Source organism: Macrobrachium nipponense, chromosome 10 (genome assembly GCF_015104395.2).
Source record: "Macrobrachium nipponense isolate FS-2020 chromosome 10, ASM1510439v2, whole genome shotgun sequence".
Lineage (NCBI taxonomy): Eukaryota > Metazoa > Arthropoda > Malacostraca > Decapoda > Palaemonidae > Macrobrachium > Macrobrachium nipponense.
In genome coordinates this window covers 57437128-57449686 of record NC_087204.1, presented here as the reverse complement: position 1 = coordinate 57449686, position 12559 = coordinate 57437128, and positions in this window count along the sequence as shown.

Sequence of the window (12559 nt, the reverse complement as noted above, 5' to 3'; positions counted from 1 at the left end):
ATTTATTTTTTTGCTTATTGAGAGATCTGTAAAAAATGACGAGTGGAAAGAAGGATTTAAAATTTTCTTTTTTTAAAGAAATTGGTTCACGTTTAGGTATAGAGTGGGTCCCCAGCTTGCATCCAACGTGATTTATAAATGAAGACTGTCTAGTCCTGACCAATCCAATGCAAGAAATCATGCAGAGATTTGTAAAACGCATATAGATGTTGCACACTTTAAAGTTTTCGCACAAGTACAGAGTGAGGAGGAATGAACGATCTTTGAATCTATAATGATTAAACTGGTTGTTCCTCCACCTATCGACCAATCTTCATCAACATAACCTAATGTTTATGTATTTCTTTATCGCTTTATTTACTTCTTTTTTTAGTGAAACTTTAGCCACCAATTTGGGTAGATGTCCTGTTTCCATGATGTCATTGTTGGTTTTATATATTTTTAAATATGTACACTTTTTATACTATTTAGGACGAAATGTATACATTTATTTATTATCTTAACTGCTTTCCGCCATGAGAATCCTACATTATGCAATGTGAAACGTCAGCTTCTTCAGAATAACTGCAATACTGGTATCAAAACGCCTTTCCCGGAAAACCTGGATCATGCGTTGAAATATTTCCATTCTATTCTGCGAGACACACTATCCCACGTCCCGCTCATAAAAACATGAACACTTTGCATATACAAAGTACAGAACTCTATTAAGTTTCAAACGTACTTACTCTGATTCATAACGCCCTAAAGTAATAGCATTAGACCAGCATTACCTGTAAGAGAAAAAACATATATTAGCAATACTGAATAATACTTAAAAAACTAAAAATTAACTGCCCAAAATGGCCTGGTTACTATCTACTTCCTGCATAGGTAATGCTTGGTCATAATAACAAGGTGGACGAAACAGAAATACATCAAATGAGACAAACAGTTGACTGCCTCAAGGGCGCAAGACGTGAGAGGCTCAAAGGATAAGTAAAGATTCACTTCGACTGAATAAAATAAAAATGTCAAAAATTAACACATTAACAAATGCCAATCTCATGTCAAAATATGACTTTACCGATGGTCAAGAATACAACAATAGAACAATAGTTGGTTAACACGAGAAATGAATAATACACAAATCAAGTATACTTAACTCTTGCATAATAATAGATAAAACAAACACAGTTGTAGTCTCACATACAAACGGACGTTTACGTTTAAATATTCCACATTGTGCGTGCGTTTCCAAGCGTATACACCGATACGACTCAAACATACGAACTAAAAGGAATCATGAAATACACTTACGAGCAGAATAATCTCTCTCTCTCTCTCTCTCTCTCTCTCTCTCTCTCTCTCTCTCTCTCTCTCATACACACACACACACACACACACACACAAATGCTTGTGAGCGTGTAATGTCACAGTTTACTGAAGATAATATGCCATTTGTTTTTCCATGAAAATATATCAATTTTAATTTTTCATTACAAGATTTTTTTTAACAAAATTTTACTTTAGGAGGTAAATAATACATGTCTAACATACAGTTAGATACTATATGAGATATAATTCGCTTTTATCAGGACCTCTTGGGTTGCCGTGCCAAATATGGACTGTCGAAATATGACATGAAATCTGGTTCTTGCTGTTTCTGGTCCTTATTCCGGGGAAATTGTTTTAATGAGCGTAACATATAGATGCTAGACTGAGAGAAGAAGTACAAATAGGTAAAGAGCAGATGGGATTTATGAGGAAGGGGAACAACAGATGGTATATTTTGTCTGAGGCAATATGGAGAAATTCGGGGAAAGACAAAGGGACCTACATATGGTATTCATTGACCTTGAAAAGGCTTATGACAGAGTCCCGAGACAAGAGGTATGGAGGAGCCTGAGGGAGAAGATGGTGCCAGAGAAGTATGTGCGATTGATACAAGAGATGTACCGAATGTATTTACCAGAGTGAGGAGCAGTGTTTGGGGAGACAGAAGGTTTTGAGGTGAGAGTAGGATTACACCAGGGGTCGGCTCTGAGCCCATTTATCTTTAACATAGTGATGGATGTTATAATAGAGGAAGTAAGGGAGACAGTACCATGAAACATATATGCGGATGATATTGTTTTCTGTGTGCAGAGAGCAGGGAAGATCTGGAAGTGAAATTGGAAAGATGGAGACAAAGTACTGGAGGAACAAGGACAATGAGAACTTGAAGGTAGGATCCAAGACCAGAATATATGTGTACCCACCACTGAGGGGGATGACTAGAGAAAGTATTTCAGCTTGGTTGGAGAGCAAATACGGAGAGTTGATAAGGTTTAAGTATTTGGGAGTGATTTTCTTTTTTAACGCTGGAGGAAGTATGGAAGAAGGAAGTAAAACATAGGGTACATAGGTCAGGAGCTTGGCAACAACTGGAGAGCGGCCCCTCGGGAGTTCTTTGTGGACAAAAGAGTTGCCTGCTTAGGTTTAAAAGGACAAAAATTTCACAAGACGGGGTCTAAAAAGAACAAGCAAGCTGTTAATGGTACCGGAAACAGGCAAGCATGAGAAAAAGCAGAGCAGTAAGAAGATGGATGTGGCCAGAAACTGAGAATGCTTAAGGTGGATGTCTTGGGGTAACAAGAGTGGATTAGGATCAGAAATGACTACATAAGAAGGGGGTCTAAACTAAGGTGGTGGAAGTATCAAAGAAAGTGCAGGAGGGGAAGGCATGAGATGGTAATTGGACAACCTGTTGAGGGCGGGAAGATGAGGTACCACGCTGGGAGACCATACTATGGGAGGGGTGGAGGTGCAAGGGAAGAAGAAAGAAAGAGAGGGAGACCAAGAAAGAGATGGAAAGGGACTGTGGTGAGAGGAGATTTACATTAGAAGCGGGAATTGATGAGGCAGAAGGTGCAAGATAGAAAATAGATGGGAAATCGGCTTCCATCCGAAACGGCGACCCCATATAAAAAAATTGGAAAAAGCTGGGAAGAAGAGAAGAAGACATAATCCACAGATTAATACGTTTAAGACCCAAGAAAAAGCCCAGAAAATCGGGCGCTTCAGACTAAATCAAACATACGCCAGGAAAAGAAGTTAGATGGCAGTAGGATGTGTTGAAACAAATGTTTCTGAACAACTTAACCATCAAAACCTAATTCCACCTAGTATTGAAAATGTACACTAAGTGAGCAAAATAACTTAGTGGCTACCACTGTGCTACTATAATTATGATAATAACAATAATACCAAAAAGACTGAACCTTATAAAATTAATACAGCATATAAAGGTGACAGGAAGAAAAGTAGAAAGTGACGATCCACGCCTGGACAAGAGCAGACCTTAACACGACTTCAGGAAGAGGCCCAAAGAGAACGATCTGGTTGACATAAGTAAAGTATATCATTCTGAGATACCCAAGGGAATCTAAATTTTTCGATAAAGAAAAAAGCCAACAGTAATAAACGGAGGGGAATCAAAGGGCGGACGTCATCTCCGACAATGACCTTCAACGCTAATTACAAGTTTAGTGCGGTACAACGTCCAGTTTCAGAGAAGAGTTCCTGAGCAACGTATTTACTTTTAGTTTTGCTTCTTGTTGCGAGTGTGAGAAGGCCAGGATGAAGACGAGAATGAAAGGATTCAGGAAACTGATAAGGCATAAAAATAAAGAATGGGGAACACGCATGGTGCCCACCACGATATCAAAGTATCATTTTGTAAGTGTGTGCGTGCCCGGGTGTCGTGGTAGGCTGAGTATGCAAGGGCCACAGTGATACGGAGTTGGGTGAAGAGGTCGTATGACGTAGAGGAGGGGATGGGAGGTATTGCGTAGAGAACTCCAGAGATATACTGAAAGGTGAACTAGACGTGACCTTGCTTGCCTTATCACAAAATTGAAGCGTTTTAATTGGATTAAATGTTTGGGGCGTGGTTCAACTTTCCTTTTTCACTTTTTCTCTGAATGCAAGATTCAAATGTTTACGAAGGACAGCTTTCATCTTTTCCTCCACTTTATGAAATAAAAATATTGGACCACGGACACTGAAAGACAGAATAAAAGAATCGAGTCAAAGAAAGATGTCATAACACAGAGCGAGGAGTCAGTCCCGGGGTGGAAAGGCACGAGCCACAATCAGCGACGCAACGCCTTGCCACACCAAACACAACCCAGATTAACGAGGATTCATGGGCTTGTTAAGGAGTCATGACAAAACATTCAACAGAGAGAGAGAGAGAGAGAGAGAGAGATAAAGCAAAGTGGGAGGTTGACAGGGCAACCAACAGGCGAACAATTTTCTTCATACATACCACCAAATTTCAGCAGTTCAGACTTCATTTTCAGGTCTTATACTGCCAGGGAAGCGCAGCCATACGCGTGACGCACAACAGTTTCAACACAATCACTGTATTGTTCATAACGAGGCAACATAACTGTTATAAATATCTTGATCACCTTATTTTGTCCTTAGCTACTAAAATGACCCTCAGCTATCAGGTTTATTAGCCTTACAAAAATACAAAATACCACAAATGACTATCTAGCTTTTTTGTGTCTAACATCAAAAAGCGCAATTACATCTTTGAAAGCCAAGTGTGACTCACTGTTGGTCATTCTTTATTCATTAATATTGAGTTTCAATCATCGTTAGTATCTCTCAAGGGCTTCAAACCATCAACATTTTTATAATAAGACTTGGCATCACAACAACTCTGTCACTAAGTCTGCGAAATGAAGCGACTTACCAATATACTCATAAAGATGTGGCAATTGTAATGAACCTACGTACGTTATCAATAGTTCGGCAAATGGGTATCAAAGCTGCATGAAAACGAAGGGTGAATGGCATATTCGAATCTGCTAACAATCAAGCCCACAACCACAAGTAAGCTCCCGGGCACTGAAGGTGATGCGCAGTTAGTTTTCAAAAATGGATCCTTCTGTTTAGGATAACGATCGTAAAATCTGACAAAGAATGTAAAGAAGTTCCTCTCAATCAAGATACAAATATATCACTAAAACGACATCCATACCTAACCACGAAGTGAACTTGGCGGAAACTGACAAAAGAAAATATCCTATGTTCACGCGCACAGACGTGTTTATTAGCTTCACTTTTTTTTTATTGTGAACAGCATTCTTGAAAGTACAACAGACACAAAGTTATAAAAAGATTTTAAAAAGGCTTAAGTTCACTATCTCCAAAAAAATGCGTTTTTACAAGATCCATAATCCCTCCATCAGTCATGCCAAGCAAGAATCAAAGTTATAATTCACTCAAAACTCCATAAAGACAAAAAACGAACAGGTAATATAAATGTGACTGCGGTTAAAAAAAAAAAAAAAAAAAAAAAAAAAACTAGGAAAATATGACTAAACCAATATGCAGAATAACGTCGGTCATGTTTGTTGCTGTAACGCCATTGATTTTCATCAAGTTCCATTGCCAGTTGAGCATCAAACAAACAATGACGATAACGGTGTCTTACAACCCATGTCACGCTCCCAACCTCTTCATAACGATGACGTTGCTCAGTAAATAAATCAGGTCTCCCTCACTGATACAGCTTAAGGCAATTCATATAATATCATCCCTTACTTCTCTTCCATCCTTACTTCTTAACTAAGACTTTCATCAAAAAGAAGTCAATATTATCCTTCAGGGTAAAAGTATAACGTAAGAAGACAAATATTCCCGCTTTTTCTCAAGCATTTCCATTCTACTGGTTTTCAGTAAAGGCAGTGAGTGCAAGAGGTGGGGGGGACTGGGGAGGGACTTGTTTGCAGGGGGTGACAGTCACAATGACATCACAGCATCCTCGTTCTGACGCGATATTGTTTGTTTGTTTGTATGGTGCTTTTACGTTGCATGGAACCAGTGGTTATTCAGCAACGGGACCAACGCCTTTACGTGACTTCGTGAGTGAACTTCTATCACCAGAAATACACATCTCTCACTCCTCAATGGAATGGCCGAGAATCGAACCCGCGACCACCGAGGAGGGACGCTAATACCATACCAACCACACGGCTGAGGCGCTAACGCGATATTCCAGTCCCACTGAAATATAAGAAGGCCTTTACACCGTATATTGGGGAACAGTGGTACTTTAAAGGACTGGGCACCACTGACAAAACTTTTTCCCCACTGACTGTTGATAAATTCATATATTCATCTTTTGTTCAATGAGGTTTGTCTGTGGCCAAATACTGTAATACAGCCAACGTTAGCAACCCGAGGGTTATGCCATAACCTCTGCAACAAGACTTTCCAAAGTTATAGGTTCGCAAGCACTAGAGTGAATTAAATGACACTCTACTATGTGGCTTTTTTACTTTTTTTTTCCTTACTATAGAGATTAGCATAAGAAAATGGTTTAGGGCAGTTTGTTGAAAAGAGTTCATACAGAAATGCGTTACAGTATGTGGCATTGAAAGGAATTAATAATTCATAGATCACGAGGAAATCAAGAAAATTATGAGTTTCCTCCTTACTATCCTCACTGTGAGGTTGAGAGTGGGATACAAACTCATGTTTATACACAGACACTATATGTATATTATATAATAAAACATCATACAATCTAGGGAATCAGTGATTGTTTACATTCACAAGCACACAGTTTACTAACTTTGTCATTCAAGTGTCGTTTTCGAACTTCCAAAATTTGGAGAGAATATTTACCAAGTAATAAGCTGCGAAGTATGATGAACTTCTTAGGCAACGAGTTCATACCCTTTTCTAAGGGAAAGGTCACCACAAGCCTGAGTATAAACGCGGGCTCAAGTAACCAACAAAGAGAAAACATCCAAAGGAGGTGCAAACAAAGGAAAACAAACACTGCAATAGAGGCAACAGCAGCAAACCTTTCTTCACTTGTGGTCACAAGCTACAATATTCACTTACGAGAAAAATATGTTGCTCCACAAAAAGTTATAATGAAGGTGATTCGAAAGAAGGAAGATGAAACTATGGTGCACAAGTTCACGTTAATTTCGCTACTGTAAGTTTTGGTTAATTTCACGATGGAAAGTTTACGTAGGTTAAGCTCGCGATTATCAATACCAAAATAGTAAACCAAATCCAAGTAGTTATAGATTTGTATCAACTTTGTTCTTATCGGTATCAAATACAATAAATCATCATTCATGAGTTATGTCAACCGTACCCCCCCACCTCCACCCGACTACAATTCTTGATTAATTGTTCTCTCTCTCTCTCTCTCTCTCTCTCTCTCTCTCTCTCTCTCTCTCTCTCTCTCTCTCTCTCGTTATTTTTATAACATTAATTCCTGAAAAATAAGCTTAAAGTAATCGTAACCTTTTCCCCAGAATGATATTCAGTGCTTTCATGGATGCATACAAATTTCCCTGCATTGTCATCTGCAAATCCTAATGACAATTGGGATCTTCCTCTCTAGCCTTCGGTGTCGATGCCTTTCGAATTCACTTATACGTATAACGCATCCCGAGCGTCAGCACCTTTGGCAGGCAGCCTTCCGGGGTTCTTTCGCGTTCATGACTATTAAAATGCCTCTGTCATCCTGGAGAGATACTTTGACTGCTGGTGATCCAACTTTTAAAAGATTTTTGCTGTCTAAAATTGCCAGGCTCTTTCAATAGTATTTTTAGTGACATTTTTTTTTGTATGACTACGTATCATGCTTATTATTTTCTTGCTAATTTGGCTTTCTTTTAGCTTCGATTCTTTTTTTGTCATTTATGGGCGAATATTCTATCCTGGAAACTGTTACGCATGTTCAACTCCTTATTAGTTTGATCGACAAGAAACTGTTAACATTACGAAAAATTATACTAGGAAAAATTATACAACCGAAAACTCCGATAATAATATTACTAATGTAATTCGATTTAGCAAGCTTTGTCAATCTTGTGGTGTTTAGCAGAACAAAACAGCATATCCGCATATTATCAGTTTCTCAACTAGCTATCGTTACTACAATCTTAGCTTTCTCTCCCCTCTCCAGCCTTCCTCTTCTCATTATGAAATCCACGAGAAGGGCAAACAACAAATGTTCTATAATATTTCTTCGTAGCACCCAGCTACGTACTTCCTATTTTGTTAATGGATAATTTCACTTACTTTTATATATTTAACACAGGTGCCATGGTGACGCAAATCCTCCACTATATTGGTATGTGTATGCAGTCTAATGCCCTCTCATAATCAATAAAGGCCTTTTCCGAATGTTCACCTCTAAAAATGCTCTAATCATTAATGAAGTTCCTTTTCCAGCCTACTGAGGATTTTCTCCACAACTGAAGTAAGCGCTCTGCTTCTATGTCGATACATTCAGTCTGATCACCTTCCTTTATTATCTTTTACATAAATCACAGATCCCAATCATCAAGCTTTGTATTCTCATTTCATATTCTTCAAAACAGTGCAGTTATTATGCAAGTCTTTTCATTGTCAGCAACCCGAAGCTTTCCATTGCCAAAGATTCTTGACTCTTAACGACTTATTCACTTCAAAATCAATGAATTCAGCTATCAACACATTCAGGTTTTCTCTGGCTGCTCCCAACACAATACAAAAAAAATCACTCATATCTGTCATTGGTGACCTTAGAAATGTTCCATCCAGCGTTGCCATTCTTTTTATATTGGAATGAAATGGAATAGAGAATTAAGGCCAAAGGCCAAGCACTGGGACCTTTGAGGTCACCCAGCGCTGGAAAGGCAATTGAGAGTATGTAGGTTTGAAAGGTGTAACAGGAGGAAAATCTCGCAGTTACACTATTAATCGTTAGGAGAGGGAGGATAGCAAGAGGGAAAACACATAATATGAATGGGAGTACAGTAAAAGGAATGAAAGGGGTTGCAGCTAGGGGCCGAAGGGACGCTGCAAAGAACATTTAGTAATGCCTACAGTGCATCGCGTGAGATGCACTAACGGCACTACCCCCTACGGGGTTCTTTTTATATTGTTACTGTTACTGTCATAGTTCTCCTTTGGGTATTTATTTCTTTTTCTTTTCACCCACAGGGATTTTATTGTTCATTTTGAGGGCTACCCAATCACCAATACGTCTCCTGAAGAGACGCGTTTTTCCAGTATTCTTATTTTCTTGCGCTTCATTTACCTTTACTGGCTGGATTTCGTCTCCTCCCTAAGGTTCTTCAACAATTAAATTCTTTTATGGCATCCCGGGTCTCATAACATCCAAGGTTTCTGCTGCTAATTTGATTTTCTCTTCCTGAATAAATAGACAAATCACTCCATCCACTGATTCCACTCTCTCCTTCGTAGTTTACTTTGCATCTTGATTCACATTGTCGATTGTACTCTTACCTACCAACACAGTTCATATATTTCTTTTCCAGTACACTTTACAAACTCAATTTCTTGTGGCTTTAAACAAAGGAATTTCTTCTGGAAACCTACCCATTGTGAGTACCAGCTGAAACGAAGTGCAGACTTAACAAATGCGAAAAAGTTTCTATCTGCACTTAACAAATGCGAAAAAGTTTCTATAAGTTCAACAATAACAACAACAACAACAAAACCATGCCAGAGAATATCCAAATGTCTCAAAGTTCGTCGCTTCTATTATGCAACCACATGTAGTTTTCTGTGAAAATCCCTATAAATCAACTTCACTTGCGTTCTGCAATTTCACCAATTTTGTCAAGAGCCTCGTCACAGATGAATCTTTTATACTGATTCCAGCTCAGTGCAGATACAAATGTCACTAAATGGCACAAACAGGGTCACTTCGGGTTTTACAGTTACTACATATGCGGCATTTTTTAGCATATACCCCAAGGCGTTTAGGCTACATGTAATTGGAAATCCATCACAGGCGAGTGAAGCAATAAAATTAAGTTTGAAATTACGATATCCACAAATAGTCGTCTCAGATAATAATGATAAAACGGATGAAAACATGAAGCCTCAATACATTGTTATTGAAATAATGTAGGGTGACTAAGGTTGTCATACTCATCTATGAGAAGTCGGATATACTGAGCATTCTGTACACACCAATGGTCTTTCAAACACAATTTTCATGAAATCTGGATGTGTGACATTGATCATCAGTGTGAACCGAATTCATCAGTCACGAAAAGACGGCTTCATATTAGAGAATGAACCGAAAAACAGAAACAAACATCGGCAACGGGCAGCTTGGTTAAAAAAAAATTGTTTGCCTACTGTTTTTACAAAACAAAAAACCTAAAAAGAAAAATAATTTAAAAATTAATCTAATTAGAAAAGTCTACTGATCGGCTTTACGTCAGTGACTGCAATCAATACTGAAAAGAACACGAGATTCATGTCAGTATCCCTACACCAATCAATACATTGATTCCTGTCTGTGGCAGCTTACTCCGACCACCATTAAACTGCATAAAAAAAAATAAAAAAAAAAGCTGAATACATTTCTTATCTCTCCCCAACTGAAATGGTCAATTAGCGGACGTTGCTTTACTAACTGGGATAGCAATTTCCCCCCTCCGCCGCCCCCTCCTCTCTCTCTCTCTCTCTCTCTCTCTCTCTCTCTCTCTCTCTCTCTCTCTCTCTCAAAAGAAGAACGCTCGTTTCGATACAGACACCCTTGAAGGACAAACTCAGAGTGGAGTGGTCCACTCTCTGCGATACTCAGTCTATTTGACCGAGAGGGTTGACAAAGGTCACAGCCAAGTTTCGAAACTTGCCCAGCCAAATCTTACAGTTCGTTGTAAGGATACTTTAAAAAAAAAAAAATACCCCATCAACATCGTAAAGTTACTTTTGTACTGATTTGAGTTTCTCAAATCATGACATGTGCACAAAAGCAACGGATATTTTTTTTATGCTATTTAGCGAAAAATCCCGGATTTCTTGTCTTGTTCTTTTTATTCAAGGGCTAAGCAAATCTCTTTATTCGAATATTTACAATAAATAAGAAGTTCATTTTAAAATTAAATATGCGAGGTTACAGCAGTTTCAAAGCATGGTAAACAATCTCCTATTTGAATATAATGGACTCTGGTTAGGATCTTGATGAAAAGTGGGTTTACGGTTCTTCATGACAGGATCGGCTTATCCAATTCCTAGCCTCGCCCCGAGATAGGTGATCGGAGATGTGGCAGCGCCTCCTATGCCACATTTCCCTTCATTATATTTGGAGAATAACATAAGACAATAACCATTAGAAACTGGCTATAATGATCATATATGATGAGCCTATTTATTCAATCCGTTTATGAAATACCTCATTATTCATCATTAAATTTTCCATTAGAATGAAAACTTTAGCACCGCTCATAAACGGCACTAATCCACCTTCAAAGTAGCCAGAGTGTATTCATTCTCAGAGTTTATTGGTGAATATCAAAGCCAAAGAGCAACTAAACAACGACGTGATATCAACGAACCTACAGAGTATACAAACTCTGATGAAAATTATTTTTACTAATAAATAGGATGTCTAGAAAAAATACGAGAAGACCAAATAGTACTACTTTGGTATGATTTAAAGTAGTACCTACCACTGCTTTCCATACTGACCTTGACTATCAAGTTATGACCTTAAAATCTCCCAACAGCATCATCATTACTGATATTTAAAAAGTGCAAAAATTCTTGGAACAAGAAGGGACTTGTAAATTGCCATTACGTACATAAAAAAGATAAGGATTAATATTCGTGCGATGAAACTAAGACGTACAAATAAATATGGGCTCAACTAAACACTGATTTTCACAGCTGCATGGCACTTCGCAAGCACACTGCCACCACTTTTACTTGATAAAAATCCAAATTCATAGCTGAAGCAGACCGAGGAGATGGTGACATGCAAATCTACGGCAGTACCACGATCAATATGAAAAGCTGTTTCGGAACTAGCAAGTCACTCACTCGGCCCTTCATTGAACATCACAAAATCACTCACTTGGCCCTTCATTAAACATCACAAAATCATAACCCAACAATTACTTGATTCGACTTCCCCGAATCATGTGGCATCAATTCCTAACATGCATTGCAACCAAATGCTCAAGTGTTCTACCGTTGAAATAAACGACTTGGGGAAAAATATTAGTTGTGGGTGGGTCAGCTTGTGATACGCCGCGAAGTACATCAAATGTGCAAATAGCGTTATATACTTGATAAAATTACGGTTTTCATACGAATAAAACTACCAAAATATATAACAGGTAGAATAATGGATGTCTCAAGAATAAAAGGCTTGGAAAATGACCAATTGCAATGGATATAGAAACGATGTTTGATACCATTCAGAAGTCAAAAAACTGGTCAGATAAAGAAAACTTCTGCCAACAATTATAAAGTAATCACTACAATGTGACGCCGTTCTACAAGAATATCCCCGAAACTGATCGGAATGTCTTCTATTCGGTTAGAATGCAGTAGAAAGAATTTTAGATGGAACGGAATTGTCAAGAAGTCTTCATAAAAGACACTGTGATGTTTGTGAATGACAAGAAAAATCGAGAGGGGAGGCCAGGTGGTCCGGACAGAACTTGGGGAAATAAACTACCTCGACGTCATAAGCAGACACAGGAGGAGGGGGAGGGGGAGTAGAACCCGCCTGCAAATGATTCCC